General features: G+C 44.1%; 1 pseudogene; it reads right to left on the bottom strand.

Moving 5' to 3' along the window:
* Window positions 1-12,892: 12,892 nt before the first annotated feature.
* On the bottom strand, window positions 12,893-14,565 carry LOC133010932 (tripartite motif-containing protein 16-like; annotated as a pseudogene).
* Window positions 14,566-15,704: the final 1,139 nt, after the last annotated feature.

Below are 15,704 nucleotides of genomic sequence, written 5' to 3'. Positions count from 1 at the left end.
TGAGACTTCATGTGTCCTCCAGAGGAGACAGAGCAAATCACCAAGTGGCTCCTCAAAGGAAAAGCAATGACCACCACTGAATTTAGTGTGTTTTTATCTTAGTGTATTTTTAAGCACTCTACTCTATTTGACCTAGTTTTACTGTATTTGATCTTCTTCTGAATTTATTCTGTGTTCCACACCCAGAGATGTGTGTTCTGTTTCTATGGCGAGGTGGTTTTGTGTTATGTGTCCTTTCATGTTGTGTGTTAAGTTGTGATTGTTGTCGTGAGCAAACTGAGGAAAATTCCAAACAACTGAGTTGTGTTGCAATAAAGTATTGAATCTTTGAGACAAACAGTCGTTCTGAGACATTTGAACCAGACACACGGCTGGTGTGGAGACGACTGGGGCTGAAAGGTGTGTGTGTCTGTGTGTGTGTGTGTGTGTGAGTGTGTATGTGTGTGTGTTTAAGAGAGAGAGAGAGAGGGACAGTAGAGTACAGTGGTCGTCTCTGAACTGTACATGATGTGGTGGTTTAGAGTTTTTTGATTTGAAACTGATTTCCAGGTTCACACTCACGAGTGGTCGCTGGTGTTATTTTTATGTTTTTTTTATCAAAAACAGCGTTGATAGTTTTCAGTATTAACTGAGAAAGTCATTGTCATGTCTGCACTGGTCCCCGGGGAGCAGGAGGCTGCATACTGAGCAGCAGGAGAATTGATTTTCGTCGGCCAGACGTTGACAGACGGCCACAAAGCTTGTTTATCTGGTCAGAAACCCCAGAGGAGAGAGGGAGGAGGATGAGGAGGAGGAGGGAGGAGGATGAGGAGGTGGGAGGAGGATGAAGAGGAAGAAGGAGAGGAGCGGGGAGGAGGTGAATAAAATCGAACGTCGTACAAAGAAAGATGATTTACTGAATTCAGGTGGTCTGTGTGTGTGTGTGTATGTGTGTGTGTGTTTGTGTGTGTGCATGGGTGTGTGTGTGTGTGTGTGTGTGTGTGTGTGTGTGTGTGTGTGTATATTGGGCGTTTAAACACTAAACTAAATCAGTTTGTACAAACAAGTGGAGATAAGAACATGTAAAGCTCTGAAATCTCCTGCGAGACGGCAAATCGACAACAGGCTGCATCTGCAGAGGGAGGATCTGGTTTTTGGGTCCTGGTGATTCTCTGCGTCTCTTCGTCTGTGAAGCTTGAAGCTGTGAAGCTTGAAGCTTAAAGCTGGAGACAAATGCTGCATTTAACTGAGATCGCAGGTGTGAACACAAAACACGTCCCAAAAATCAACAAAATCCTCGGCTTGGAACGAAATCAGGTTTATTTCCTTTCATGGCTTCGTCTCGGAGCCGTGAGCCGACGATCAGACTCACACACACAGATAAGCCGTCGCATTAACATGTTGTTTAGATCAAACAGTGTGTTTGTCAGTGTGTGTGTGTGTGTGTGTATTTTAATCTTTCTTTTATTGTAGCTGTTTATTTAGTCATGAAAATCAATTTGCTAACTTTGGTGTTATACGCACGAACACAGTCGTCGGACTTGTTAAAGTTGATCCTCAGGATTTTCATCCAAACTTTTACACAGTTAATAAATCGTTAAGTTTGTGAATCAGCAAAAACTAAAAGTCACAAGAAAATGTCACTGATCTTTTCTTAATGTCAAAAAAACAGAGCATCTGTGCATGCAGCTCGCCACACACACACACGCACACACACACACACACCCACACACAACCACACACACACACACACACACACACAGAGTGACTAATGAACTCATAACATTACTTGTCACACTTATAATTACGAATGTGTGCTCTTGTGACTAATTGCTAAATGATCAAAGCTGAACACAGGAACCATTAGAGTGAGGTGTGAGTGCAGTCACATAACAACTCTGTAATCCTGTAGACACACACACATACACACACACACACACACACACACACACACACACACACACACACACACACACACTCACTCTCAATCACGACTCACAGCTTCTCTAATGATGTGGCTGATGGGAATGTCACGGTGGGAACATGTCACACGTAAGGAAAAGTGTGTGTGTGTGTGTGTGTGTGTGTGTGTGTGTGTGTGTGTGTGTGTGTGTGTGTGAGTTGTTTGTGTATGTACAGGGATGAGCAGTAATAACTTACGTGTAATCGTCACAGCAAAAATTTGTACCAATAAATGGTCCAGATAAGATTTGAGTAAAAGTGTTATTAGGTTATAGTTACATTGTAATGGATTACATGTTTACAACTTCAAAATATAAAATGTAAAGTTTTGCTGGACAGCTTTCTGAAGGGCTCCATCTTCTGGTGGGAGTAGAGTCGGAAGGTTCTCGACTCGATTCCTGGAAACGTCACCGTCCTGATTTCAAAAGTTTGCAACAGAAGACGTAAATGAAGTCGTCATCTGCAAAGAAGTTGAGTCCAGATCTGAAGGGCACAAAATGGCGTAATGAGAAACTCCGTCAGCGACTTTTTCTGGACATTTCAATCAGGATCAGTCTTTGCAATTTCCTCAGACAGAATCAGAAACTATTAAAAAATGCTGGGTGCAGATTCCCCCCCACCACAGCCATCCCTCTGAAACTCATTCAGCTCAGTCTGAGACGTTGCTGTTTTTGCTGCTGAATCCTCATAAGCTCCAGATCCGTGTGGCCGTGGAGCCGGATCCACGTTCCAGGCACAAGGTGTCGTCTTCCTCGGCTTTCAGGACGATTATTCAGTCCTCGTCTTCACAGTCACGTCTCAATTTAGCCCGAAGCTTCTTCCTGTGATCTGCTGCTTCACTTCAAATTACAGGGAAGGGAGGATGATGGGAGGATGAAGGAGGAGGAGGAGGTGGAGGAGGAGGAGAGGTCTGCATGCGATGAAGGGAAGAGGATGAGTGTGTGTGTGTGTGTGTGTGTGTGTGTGTGTGTGTGTGTGTGTGTGTGTGTGTGTGTGTGTGTGTGTGTGTGTTTTGGGATAAACAACAAGAGAAGGTGGCAGAGCTACAGAGCTGAGTGGAGTCTGCAGGGCACAGATGCCTGTTGTCAAATCAGATCACTCTCCCTCACACAAACAGATGCCTGTGTGTGTGTGTCTGTGTGTGTGTGTGTGTGTGTGTGTGTGTGTGTGTGTGTGTGTGTATGTGTGTGTGTCTGTGTGTGTGTGTCTGTGTGTGTGAGAGGGAGGTCTCAGTAGGTAGTGTCTCTTTCCTAAATTTCCCCTGAGACTCTTGTGCATGTCACTGCCTTGGAACCTGTTGCTCTTTGCAGCTCAACACATTTTGTCTTTTCATCAAAATCATTTATCTACACAACATTTAATTTTTTTCACTACGAAAACTTCCGTTGTATTTTTCTGAAGGTTCAATTTGTTGAAAAGGACAAAAGACAAAACTCTGTGTTTGTGTCCTGCTGCTCTGATGTTTGTCCCTCAGTCAAGTGCAAACCCCCCCGAGGACAAACAATCTGATACAATAAAAAAATGAGGAAGAAAGAACGTTTTCAGAAAATCTGCACCGAGGATTTTGATGAAGTGGAAAAATTCTAATGTTAGGGAATGTTGTAGAAACAGATCCTAACCCAGATCCACTCTGGAGTTCAGTGGGTTGTTCCCAGAGACTGAAACAGAACAGATTATCTTTCCTGTCAAGACGTTTTCTACATAATTTGGAACGTAGCCTCAGAGGTTAGATCTGTTCATCAGGACGTGAATCCTCCGTCGCTTCCTGTCACATGACTTGTCTTCCTCTAAGCTTCGGGATGTGGACGTGTCTCTTTGTCTCGCTCTCAGTCGTCTGATGAGTCTCTGTTAATAACTCTGGTGCAGAGCGACACTTCATGTGTTATTCAAACGCTGCGACGTGAGTCAAGAGAAACTGAAACGTTCCTCACGTGGCTCCTGTAATATTCATGTTTTCCTCTGATGAAGAAAGTGTTTATCAAACCGTGTGTTTGAAAAAAACACACGAGGGAAATGAAAGTCCCGTCGACCAGACGCTGGTTTTCATAACCTCCGTTCTCTCGTCTGGTCATTAATCAGAGAAGCAGAGACCGAGTCACATCTTCTGACAGAAACACTTTTTGAATTCAAAGCAGAACAAGACTCTCAGCTTTTCGGAGTCTTTTGAAAACGGAGCTTCTTCCTCTCCCCTCGTTTCCCAGTTTGATCTTTTCCTCCCTCTCTCTCCTCTCTTCTCTCGCCCCTCACTCACTCTCTGCAAATTAGAACGTGACCCAGTTTCTGTGAGTTTTAAAACTCGCTCTGTTTCCCTCTCGTCTGTGGGAGAGAGATAACGCTGAGTCGCAGCCTCACCGTGGGGGGGAGGAAGAAGGAGCGAGTTTCTCACACTATATATGATTATATTTATATATACTGTATACGTGAGGAAGGTACAGTACGACCCAGTGAGTTGCCTGGGGGGGGGGGGGAGTGACCTACCAGAGGTCCAGTCTTAAATTATGTTTTCTGAAGTGCCGCCCGGCTGCTCTTCCATCAATCGCTCCACACTGAGCTCAACTTTCATCTCGCCTCCTCCTCCCCGACCTCCTGCCGTGCCGTCCACTCCCCCTCCTCCCCCCTCCTCCTCCCCTCCATCCAGCCTTCTATCTGTTCATCCATCCACCCCTCCTGCACAGCATCTCCATCACAGGCATCATTACCGCGGCTCCATGCTGGGCCTCATGTTCCCGTCTGCCGCGCCTCCCTCTTCATCTCAGGAAACAGGAGGAGGAGGAGGAGGCGCGAGGCTGGAAGGAGACGGAGATGAAGAGGCTGAGGAGGAGGAGAGGAGTGATGGAGACGTGTTGTCAGGAGGAGAGAGAGATGTGGAGCGGTGGAGTTTCTCTGAGTGACTCGTCTGTCACTAGCAACGACTGCAGCGCCCTTGAGAGAGAAGTGGCGTACGAGTGTGTGTCCTCACGAGTCTGCAAGTGATCTACTACACAACAGTCCTACAGTATGGGGTGTGTGTGTGTGTGCATGGGGTGGGGGTTGTGCACTCGTTCCCACGTGCACACACACAGATGCTCAGCAATCATGTTGTTCACACAGACATCCCATAATTACCCCCAGCCCATTAAAATGTGCAAAACAAGTGTGTGGTAGTGTGTGTTTGTGTGTGTGGGTCTGTAATATATAATAAAATAACACATGTTTTATATCTTTCACACTTTCATAAACGTGTCGATATTATTATTTAAATCATATTTCAATCAGCTGGTGTCAGAGTCAGATAGATTCATCCTCTGGAGACCATGAGAAACATCTCAGTCTGTCGCTGCTGCTGAAGACTCAGAAACTCAGCTTCTCCCCAAACTGACACCGATAAGAACATGAAGAGGAGGACAGTTACAGAGCGATCCTGTGTGTGTGTGTGTGTGTGTGTGTGTGTGTGTGTGTGTGTGTGTGTGTGTGTGTGTGTGTCAGCGGTGATGAATGGTGGAGTGCTGCATGTCGTCTCGAGGCCGGCAGACGTGATGCTGGTCGAGCAGAATGTTCTAATGAAAACTGACTGTGAGGCTCAAGTTCAGCAGCCGAGACTCCAGCTCGTATTTCACTTCACTATCACACTGTCACGGTTTTTACACACAGACACACACACACACACACACACACACACACACACACACACACAGCCACACACTCGGACAAACACACCAGCAGCTTTTTTCTTCTTTTGTATTTGCTCTTTTTCTGTATTATTGGAGGAGATATTTCCTGCTGTGTCACACAGTTAGTTTTCTCTGCTGTCTGTTAGATTTTCAGCAGGTTTACACAAATCCTATTTTCCTGAAACTTGGTGGAACTTAATTAATCAATTCGTTTTTGGTATTATCATATTTTTCTGCATTTTTTTGAGTTTCTGCACAAACCTCAACCTGCATCTTATCAGAGCTTCTCTCAGTTTTCTCTCGTTTCCTGCATCGGATGTTCAAGATGCAAGAAACTAAATTCAGGACTCAAACCAGTTTAAAACCTAAAACGTGCCAGGAAAGGTTAAAAAAGAATGATTCACATGTTGTGTCTCCCACCTGGATGACTGCTGTGTAAAATGTGAGCTTGACATTTAGATGAGTCAAGTTTAAATCAAATCTGAGTGTGAGCACGTGGGAATCCACTGACCTGCATGGTAATGACTGTAAATCTGAATCCTTTGACCTTTTGCTGCCATTTACCTCATCGTTAGTTAACAAAACCCACATGTCTGCAGTTTGCCTCTGTAATTACTCACCAACATTTCTGCTCCAGTCGCAGAGTAAGTTTTATGAAGCTGTTTAATTTAAAACGCCGAAGGAGAAGCTGGAAGTGTGTCATCGTGAGACGTGAAGCAGCTCGACTATCTGCAGCTTCCTGAGAAAAAACCTGGTCTCAAAGTTTCATTCACGAGCTTGTGAAGACAAATCGTCTCTTCTGTCCCCGACCGGGTTCGTCCAACTCTTCACAGATATGAGTGAATCTTCAGGGACCTGGAGGAAAGGTCTCACATTTCAGTCTCACCGGTCGCCCTTCAAAAGCAGCAATTATTCCCTGTGTCCTTTTCCCATCACTGCACCGCATTCCCCCCCGACAGCCCCCAGGGGGACGGACAGGGGAGAAATACAATATATACTCTTTATATATAAATATATAAACGTGGTACACAGAGATGTGTGGGACAGGAGGACAGATACAGAGACAGATGTCGTAGAGGAAGTGGGAAACATTTTATAGATTTTCAAAAGCGGGTAAATGTGCTCATGGTGTTTTTTAGAATTTAATTAGGGCCCGAGCACTGACATTAAAGGTCAGGTGAGGCCCTATTGAAATTGTAAGGATTATTATTATTATTATTATTATTATGATTATTATTATTATTATTATTATTATTATTATTATTATTATTATAATTACTATTATTCAGGCAAATGAATTGGCTTTTTGAGGGCTTTACCATGCTCAAATTCTTACCAAAATTTGCAGAAAGTGGTGAAAATGTACGTATTCTGAAGGAACTTTCAATTAACTTTGCAGTTTATCCTGATGCACGTTTCAGTCTTATTTTATATATCTCATCTAGATTTTTTAAATAATTTACATAACTTAGATTTTATTCGTTTTTATTTTCAGTCGCAGTTTGGTCAAGAAACTTCTTGGTTTGTTTGAAGCCTTGAGAGAATATTTTAAGTAGTTCTGCATCTTCTCAACACACATTTCACATCCCCACAGTCCACACACACATGCACACACACACACACACACACACACACACACACACACACACACACACACACACACACACACACACACACACACACACACACACACACACACACACACACACACACACACACACACGGCTCTCCCACAGTCGCCTATATAACTGAATATTTAATGGAGGTGTCGGAGCAGCTTACTGTATCAGACGGGAAACTGTTCACTTTACACTGTTGATGGAATATTAATACGAGAGGGGAGAGAGCTGCTGGAGCGACGTTTGAAGTCGTCTGCTCCTCTCAGAGAAGATGGAAGGAGGGATGGAGGGATGGAGTAATGGAGGGATGGAGAGAGGAGCAGACTGTACAGTTTGAGATGCAGTAGGAAGATGGAGCCGTCAGACTTGTGTTAATTGATCTCTCTCTGCTGAGGAACCTGATCTGTAGAGAGACTCCTCACAGTTTCCCTGAGGTGGTTTGGAAATGTACACGAATCAGTGTTTGTGTGTGTGTGTGTGTGTGTGTGTGTGTGTGTACAGGACTGTCTCAGAAAATTAGAATATTGTGATAAAGTTCTTTATTTTCTGTAATGCAATTAAAAAAACAAAAATGTCATGCATTCTGGATTCATTACAAATCAACTGAAATATTGCAAGCCTTTTATTCTTTTAATATTGCTGATTATGGCTTACAGCTTAAGAAAACTCAAAAATCCTATCTCAAAAAATTAGAATATTTCCTCAGACCAAGTAAAAAAAAGATTTATAACAGCAAAACAAAATCAAACATTTGAAAATGTCCATTAATGCACTCAGTACTTGGTTGGGAATCCTTTTGCACGGATTACTGCATCAATGCGGCGGGGCATGGAGGCAATCAGCCTGTGGCATTGCTTAGGGTTTATGGATGCCCAGGATGCTTCAACAGCGGCCTTTAGCTCATTTGCATTGTTGGGTCTGGTGTCTTTCAGCTTCTTCTTCATAATACCCCACAAATTCTCTATGGGGTTCAGGTCAGGGGAATTGGCAGGCCAATCGAGGACAGTAATGCCATGGTCAGTACACCAGTTACTGGTGGTTTTGGCACTGTGGGCAGGTGCCAGATCATGCTGGAAAATGAAATCCTCATCTCCATAGAGCTTTTCAGCAGACGGAAGCATGTAGTGCTCTAAAATCTCTTGGTACACAGCTGCATTTACTCTGGACTTGATGAAACACAGTGGACCAACACCAGCAGCTGACATGGCTCCCCAAACCATCACTGACTGTGGGAACTTCACACTGGATTTCAAGCAACTTGGATTTTGCTCCTCTCCAGCCTTTCTCCAGACTCTGGCGCCTTGACTTCCAAATGAAATACAACACTTGCTTTCGTCTGAAAAGAGGACTTTGGACCACTCTGCAACTGCCCAGTGCTTCTTTTCCATAGCCCAAGTCAGACGCTTCTTCCGTTGTCTTGAGTTCAGAAGTGGCTTGACCATGGGAATACGGCTAATGTAGCCCATTTCCCAGACACGTCTGTGAACAGCTTCAGTCCACTGTCTTTGATGCTCCCCCAAATTCTGGAAGCGACCCTTCTTCACAATGCGGTTAAGGCTGCGGTCATCTCTCTTGGTTGTGCAGCGTTTCCTGCCACATTTCCCCCTTCCAACAGACTTTTTGTGGATGTGCTTTGAAACTGCACTCTGTGAACAGCTTGCTCTTTGAGAAATTTCTTTTTGTGTCTTACCCTCCTGATGGAGGGTGTCAATGATGGTCCTCTGGACAGCAGTCAGATCAGCAGTCTTCCCCATACTTGTGATTTAGTTTACTGAACCAAGCTGAGTGTTTTTCAAGGCTCAGGAAACCCTTGCAGGTGTTTCGACTTAATTAGATGATTCAAGTGATTAGTTGAATACCCTACTAGTATACTTTTTCATGATATTCTAATATTTAGAGATAGGATATTTGAGTTTTCTTAAGCTGTAAGCCATAATCAGCAATATTAAAAGAATAAAAGGCTTGCAATATTTCAGTTGATTTGTAATGAATCCAGAATGCATGACATTTTTGTTTTTTTAATTGCATTACAGAAAATAAAGAACTTTATCACAATATTCTAATTTTCTGAGACAGTCCTGTATGTGTGTGTCTGTGTATGTGTGTGTCTCCTCAGATTGAGCTGTTTACATTCAACCAACTTTAGAGACTAAATGTGGAATCTACAGTAGACGTCTGAGGAGACAAGGAAACAGCTTCAGAGTGAAAGAAGTGAAAGGCTGTTTGAGTTTAACCCAGTTTCTCTGCCGCCTCTCGTCTGGTTCTGAGCAGAAAGAAGAAAGAGAATCTGGAACTCGGCTCTCAGCTGGAAATCAGCCGCCAGAGAACGACTCCTCTCTTCTCTCCGTCAGAACGTCAACCAATCAGCTGCAGTCTCTCAGGAACCTCCAGCTTTCAAACATTCACTTTGTGTTTGTGAGTCAGACGACTTTGTTCTGCTCTCACTCGCTGCAGCTGAAGATGTGTGCGTGTACGTGTGTGTGTGTGTGTGTGTGTGTGTGTGTGTGTGAGATCCTCAGACTTAAACAAAATGATGAAATTGACCATAACCCTGAATCCAGATTCATTCAGAGGTAAAGTCATGAGACAGGAAGCAGCAGAGGATTTTATTCATCTATCTTACATTTATCTAACTGATCCATCTCCACTGAGGCCAGATCCAATAACACGTTTATTATAATTCAGTGTAGTTGTGTCTTCTTGTGTGGTTCTCTCTCCCTGGTGTTAAGTTTATGTCCAGGTAGTTGTATCAGGAGATTCCCTGTACTGTGTGTTTGTCTTGTGAAGCAGCAGCAGGTTGTTCCTTCACACCAACAGGAACATGTGGGAGCATCCAGGCAAGGGGCGGAGCCTGTGGAGCAGCAGGAGGCGGAGCCTGTGGAGCAGCAGGAGGCCGGACCTGACGTATAACTTCTGACAGAGGATTTTTGTCTAATCACCAAAACGTCTTGAATCCCGTCGTCTTTTGAAGATGATGTTTTCATCTTCTACGCTAATGGCTCCTCCTCTTCTTCACCCTGAGGCAGGAATCCTTTTCTTCTTTTCTGTTTGCATATAAACATCTTCACAAGAGAATTTGATATTAGCTTTATAATGCCACGCAGAAGGGGAGGGGGGGGGGGAATGATCTTCTCCGCATGAGTGCACCTCAGTCTGCCCCCCCCCTTCTCTACTCTTCTCATCCCATCTCATCTCATGATATACCAACCCGCTGTCCATCCCTTTACTGGCTATAGCCCCATGCACAGACTTTACCACTTACATACTACTTACATATTCTCTAATATACTTATATATATATATATTTTTGATTTTAAAATTTAATATATATTTTCTGTACTATCCACTCCAGCAGCACAAGAACACTTTCCTACTGGACACTGACACAATCACTACAGTCTGTATTATAGGTTCAGAACAATTCCTGTATCGGCAATATGTTCTCCCTATGTTTATGTGATTTATGTATGTATGTCAGTGAAGTGTATATGTGTATAGATGTATAAGCTACTGGATGACCTGAATTTCCCACAGGATTATTAAAGTATCCCATCTATCTATCTATCTATCAATTAAAAAGGAAAAATCTAAAGCAGCCGTTTGTTAAAACAGTTTACTCACAAAATTTAATTTCACCAGTCAAATAAACTGATTTCCCTCATGTTCTTCTATATTTCCTTTCTATAGTTTTTCTCCCACGTACCAGCAAAGTATTCTCTTTTACATTAAATCTTATTTTGTTCTCAAGTTTTTTACTTTTCAGCCGAATGCGACACATTTGTTTTATTTCATTCCCTGAATTAAAATCCATCAACTCTGACAGGAAGCCTCGCCCCAATGTAAACAGTAAACAGGGAAAGTTATTAATTATGCTTTAAAGCATCATTCATCCAGCTTCACGTTGTGATTTATGAAACTTGATACATTAATTTTGCACATCATCTGAATTCTGAACAAATCTTCTTTAAGTGGAAAACGAACATAAACCGCTGAAGGAGCGCGGCAGCGTTTTAAGACACACAACATTATTTATGAGTGTGAGCTCTAAATTTGTCGCTCAGCTTTCTCACCTAACGGCTGTAAATCTGAATTAATTGCTGGGGAGTGGAACATCAATATGTGGCCCCTGATTTCATTTCCCTGCGCTCTAATGCGATTCCAGCGCCTCCCGGGTGCCACGGCTCATGAAAATGGAACAATAAAAACGCAGCAGGCGGAGATGGAGGAAAACATAACAAGTCTTTTACCGCAATAATGTGCCTGAGTGTCAGAAATGCACCGTTTATGAGTTTATGAGTTTAGTGCCATGACGTCTTCACGAGGGAGATTTGTGTTTTCAGTTTTTTCTCTCCACTCGATCTTCTCTATCCTGACATCCTCTCTTTCTTTGTCTGCACATTTAATCGTTGTGTTATTGTTGTTGTGGAGAATACACACACTGTCACTGTGTGTTATGTGTGTGTGCGTTCGTCGAGTGGTTTGTCATCACTATCCCATCCAGAGTAATCACCTTCACCTGGATCTTATCTCCGTGTGGATGAATTCATGAGCAAACTGTAAACTGCACAAAAGATGAATTCCTCCTGATAAAATGATCATTTCAGATATTTTACAGTGGGAGTGGACGAGCTCTTTGTTCAGGATGTTTGTCAGGAGAGAGAGAGAGAGAGAGAGAGAGAGAGAGAGAGAGAGGGAGGGCGAGAGAGAGAGAGAGAGAGCGAGGCGCTGAATGAGAGATGAAGGTGAGATAGATGCAGCGGGGGGGTCAGAGCAGCAGAGGACAAAGGGAGACGCAGCAACAGACGGAGACGCATGAGGACGAGCTGAGGCTGCGTCTCCTCCCCTGGGCGAGCGAGCGGTGATGAATCAGCTGCGTCTCCTCAGGACGACTTCACGTCCACGTCCTCCCTGCTTCTAAAGACCCCCCCCCACTACTGAACCACTTCCTCTATTTGCTCAAACATGTGGGAATTTAAATCTCCAGCTGAGGGAAAACATTCTCTCATCTGGTTCTTCCTCTAACTCCGAGCATCAGTCAGGTGACATCTGTACGACCACGTTTTCTTTAGAAAGTGGTGTTTTCAAAGTAAAACGATTTCCGTCCACACGAGCGTTTGGAATCTGTTTCAGTTTTAATCCTCGTTCACACTCATCACTCTGGGTTTGTCACAGGAACCAGTTGTTCCACAGGAGAGATGCTGGAATAACTTCTGGTTTCTCTGATTCTCCATGTTGGGTTCTACTGTGGTAGCCGAGGCAGGAGAGGGTCACGTGACAGGAGCCTGACCAATCAGAGAAGGCTGCGTCACGACAGTAAAGATCCAATCGGAAAGCGGCTGAGAGTGTTCACCTCATTTCCAAGCATCTCACTTTGTGTTTGTCCGGATTAAAACGCAGCCGCAGAGTTTTCAAACTTCATTTACTTGCTCTTTGACTCTTTGACTCTTTGACTCTTTTACTCTTTGACTCTTTGACTCTTTGACTCTTTGACTCTTTGACTCTTTGACTCTTTGACTCTTTGACTCTTTGACTCTTTGACTCTTTGACTCTTTGACTCTTTGACTCTGATCTCTGTGCGGAGCAGAAACGTCACCACGACGAACTTTGATCAACAAACATGGAGACAAAAGAAGTTATAGATTTAAACACAGAATCGAAATCACTGCTTTTAATGACTCAAGTCTATTTGAGTTTACAGAACTCAGCTGTGGATCCAGGACAATAAAGCCAAACTCCAGCATAGAGCGGCTGAGTGAATGTGGTCTGGACTCTGTGGAGGAGAGTCATGGTGTCAGAGACGCTGTAGAAGGACAGAACACCTGCACTGTGATCCAGGTACACTCCTACTCTGGAGGACACAGGACCTGACACTGGAGTCTTGATGTTGTTGTGAGAAAAGTTATAACTGTTTCTAAGACAAATTAATAACCAAGATTTATCATTGAATCCAAATCTACATTCACCTAAGTCTCCTGCTCTGCTGATATTCTTGTATGTGACAGTGACTCCTCCCAACATCACCCCCACCCCCCCCTCCACCTCCCAGTAACAACGTCCAGTCAGACTCTCTCTACTCAGGACCTGATACCCATAAGTGAAACTGTCTGGGTGATCAGAATAATCCTGATCTTCTCTCATACGTGTTACTTTTCTGTTTCCCTCAGATAATAACAGATATCTGTCTGCTGTGTTTGGATCCAGTGTGATTTCATGTGAATATCTTAAGAAGTCAGCTCTGGCTCTGGTTGTTGCAGTAAAACATCCACTTGAGACACAATCTGTAGAATGTTTGTCTCTGTCTCACTCAGAATGTCCTGTAGTCGACCTCTGACCTGTGACACAGCTGCTGTCACGTCCTCAAAGTCCCTCAGAGGACGGATCCTGAAGCTGGATGAGTGTGTAGATTCACTGAGTGGTGACAGTGAGGGGTAGTTGTGTAGAAGCTGGTTGTGATCCTCTGTGTCTGAGAGCTGCTTCAGTTCTTGGTCTTTCCTCTTCAGCTCAGTGATCTCCTGCTCCAGTCTCTCCTGAGGCTCTCTGACTGGACTCACTTCAGTTTCCTGCTGGGATCTGATCTGCTGCTCCACATCAGAGCTTCTTTTCTCCAGCAGACAGATCAGCTCAGTGAAGATCTCCTCACTGCCCTCCACTGCTTTATCAGCAGAGCCATTGACGGCCTCCGCCTCTTGTTGAAGCAGCTTCACGTCTTTCTCTGTGTCCTGGACTCTCTGCTGGATTGTTAGTCTCCTCGCCCCGAGCTCTCTCTGCTTCTCAGTCCTTTCTGCTGCAGCTGACACTGTGTCGTGGTCTTTATGTTCCTCCACAGAGCAGAGATCACAGATACACTGCTGATCAGTGCGGCAGAAAATCTTCATCACCTCGTCGTGACGAGAGCAGATGTTCTCCTGGAGCTTCTCCGAGGGCTCCACCTGCTTGTGCTTCTTCCGTGGAGGGGACTGAAGATGAGGCTGGAGGTGTTTTTCACAATAAGAGTTCAAACAATTCAAACAGGACTTGAGAGCTTTCAGTTTTCTCCCAGTGCAGACATCAGAGGCCACATCTTTAGGTCCAGCAGAGCAGTGATCAGCAGGAGCAGCTTGGAGTCCAGTCTTCTTCAGCTCCTCCAGTGAAGCAGCTAACATGGTGCTTGTCTCGAGGACAGGCCTAGGTGTGAAGGTCTGTCTACACTGAGGACAGCTGTAGCTTCCTCTCTCCTCCTCTTTGTCCCAGTGGGTGTTAATACAGCTCTTACAGTAGCTGTGTCCACAGACAGTAGTCACCGGATCCTTGAGTGGATTCAGACAGATCCTACAGCAGAACCTTTCTCTGTTCAGTTGATTTTCTTGCTGCTCCATTTCAGCTGCTGCCAGAGACTGTAGAACAGATTCACTTCCTCCGAAAAGAAACAGATCTCTGCTCCTCCCTCTCTCCTTCACTTCCTCTTTTTACCACGTTTTAACACACTATTGTAAAGAGCAACAGTATGGCCCCTCAGCAGCTGCAGCCTTTAAGTCAAACTGTTTAAAGGCAGCTACCTTTAGTGCAGCTGCCTTTACTGTAGCTGCCTTTGAACAGTGTGACATACTGTTGTATTTTTAGACTTTGATGCGGGCCAATTAAAAGTGGATGGCAGCTGCATTTGGCCCGCGGGGCCGTAGTTTGGACACCCCTGGTCTAGGCCCTGAAAAAGCTGAAAATGGCCACCAAATCCAAAATGGTGGGCTTCCTGTTTGGCCTAGCATATGTATCCAAAAGACGTATTTGTTTGTTATGAAAAGACACATGTCCCTGTCGATTTTTGTACATGTCGGCCAAATGTGGTGCCAGGGCTGCCCTTAAGGGGGCGCTAGTCAGTTATTTTGCCACGCCCATTTCTTAAAACCATATGAATATCTTCAGGGGGGGGATTTTAATACACACATGTAGTTTGAGTGAGATGGAACCATGAACACGGAAGTTACAGCAATTTCGTGTTTCACGGCGAGTTGATGAACTTTGATGCCACGCCATTAATACTGTGTTTGACGAAAAGTCACAGTAATCTTATGTCTTCATTATGAATGTCTTGAGACCCATTTGATACAGTTTGACATGGTTGAGGTCAGTGGATGAGGAGGAATACATCCAAGTTTAAGACAAGACATTTCCTTTTGCCACCAGGGGGCGCTGTGATTTTAAGTCATGATTTCTTTGTCGATGTCTTCGAGTCGCGACTCTTTCCTTACATGTCTAGTTTGGACACGATTGGACCAAATATGTCTGAGATACAGACCCTCTTGTTTTGATGGCGTTTAATCAAACTTTGATGCCACGCCACGGTCACACGGTGTGATGCAAAAACGATCTCTAAATCAGTTTTTATCTCCATCTTGTTGTTATGACACTCATCTAAATTTGAAGTTCATCTGATGAAAGCCCTGGGACAAGTACGTCAAAGTAAAAATGTGGAATATGGCCAAAATGGCCACTAAACAGAAAATGGCGGGCTTCTTGT

Source organism: Limanda limanda, chromosome 9 (assembly GCF_963576545.1).
Source record: "Limanda limanda chromosome 9, fLimLim1.1, whole genome shotgun sequence".
NCBI lineage: Eukaryota > Metazoa > Chordata > Actinopteri > Pleuronectiformes > Pleuronectidae > Limanda > Limanda limanda.
This window is presented reverse-complemented; position numbering and strand designations above follow the sequence as displayed.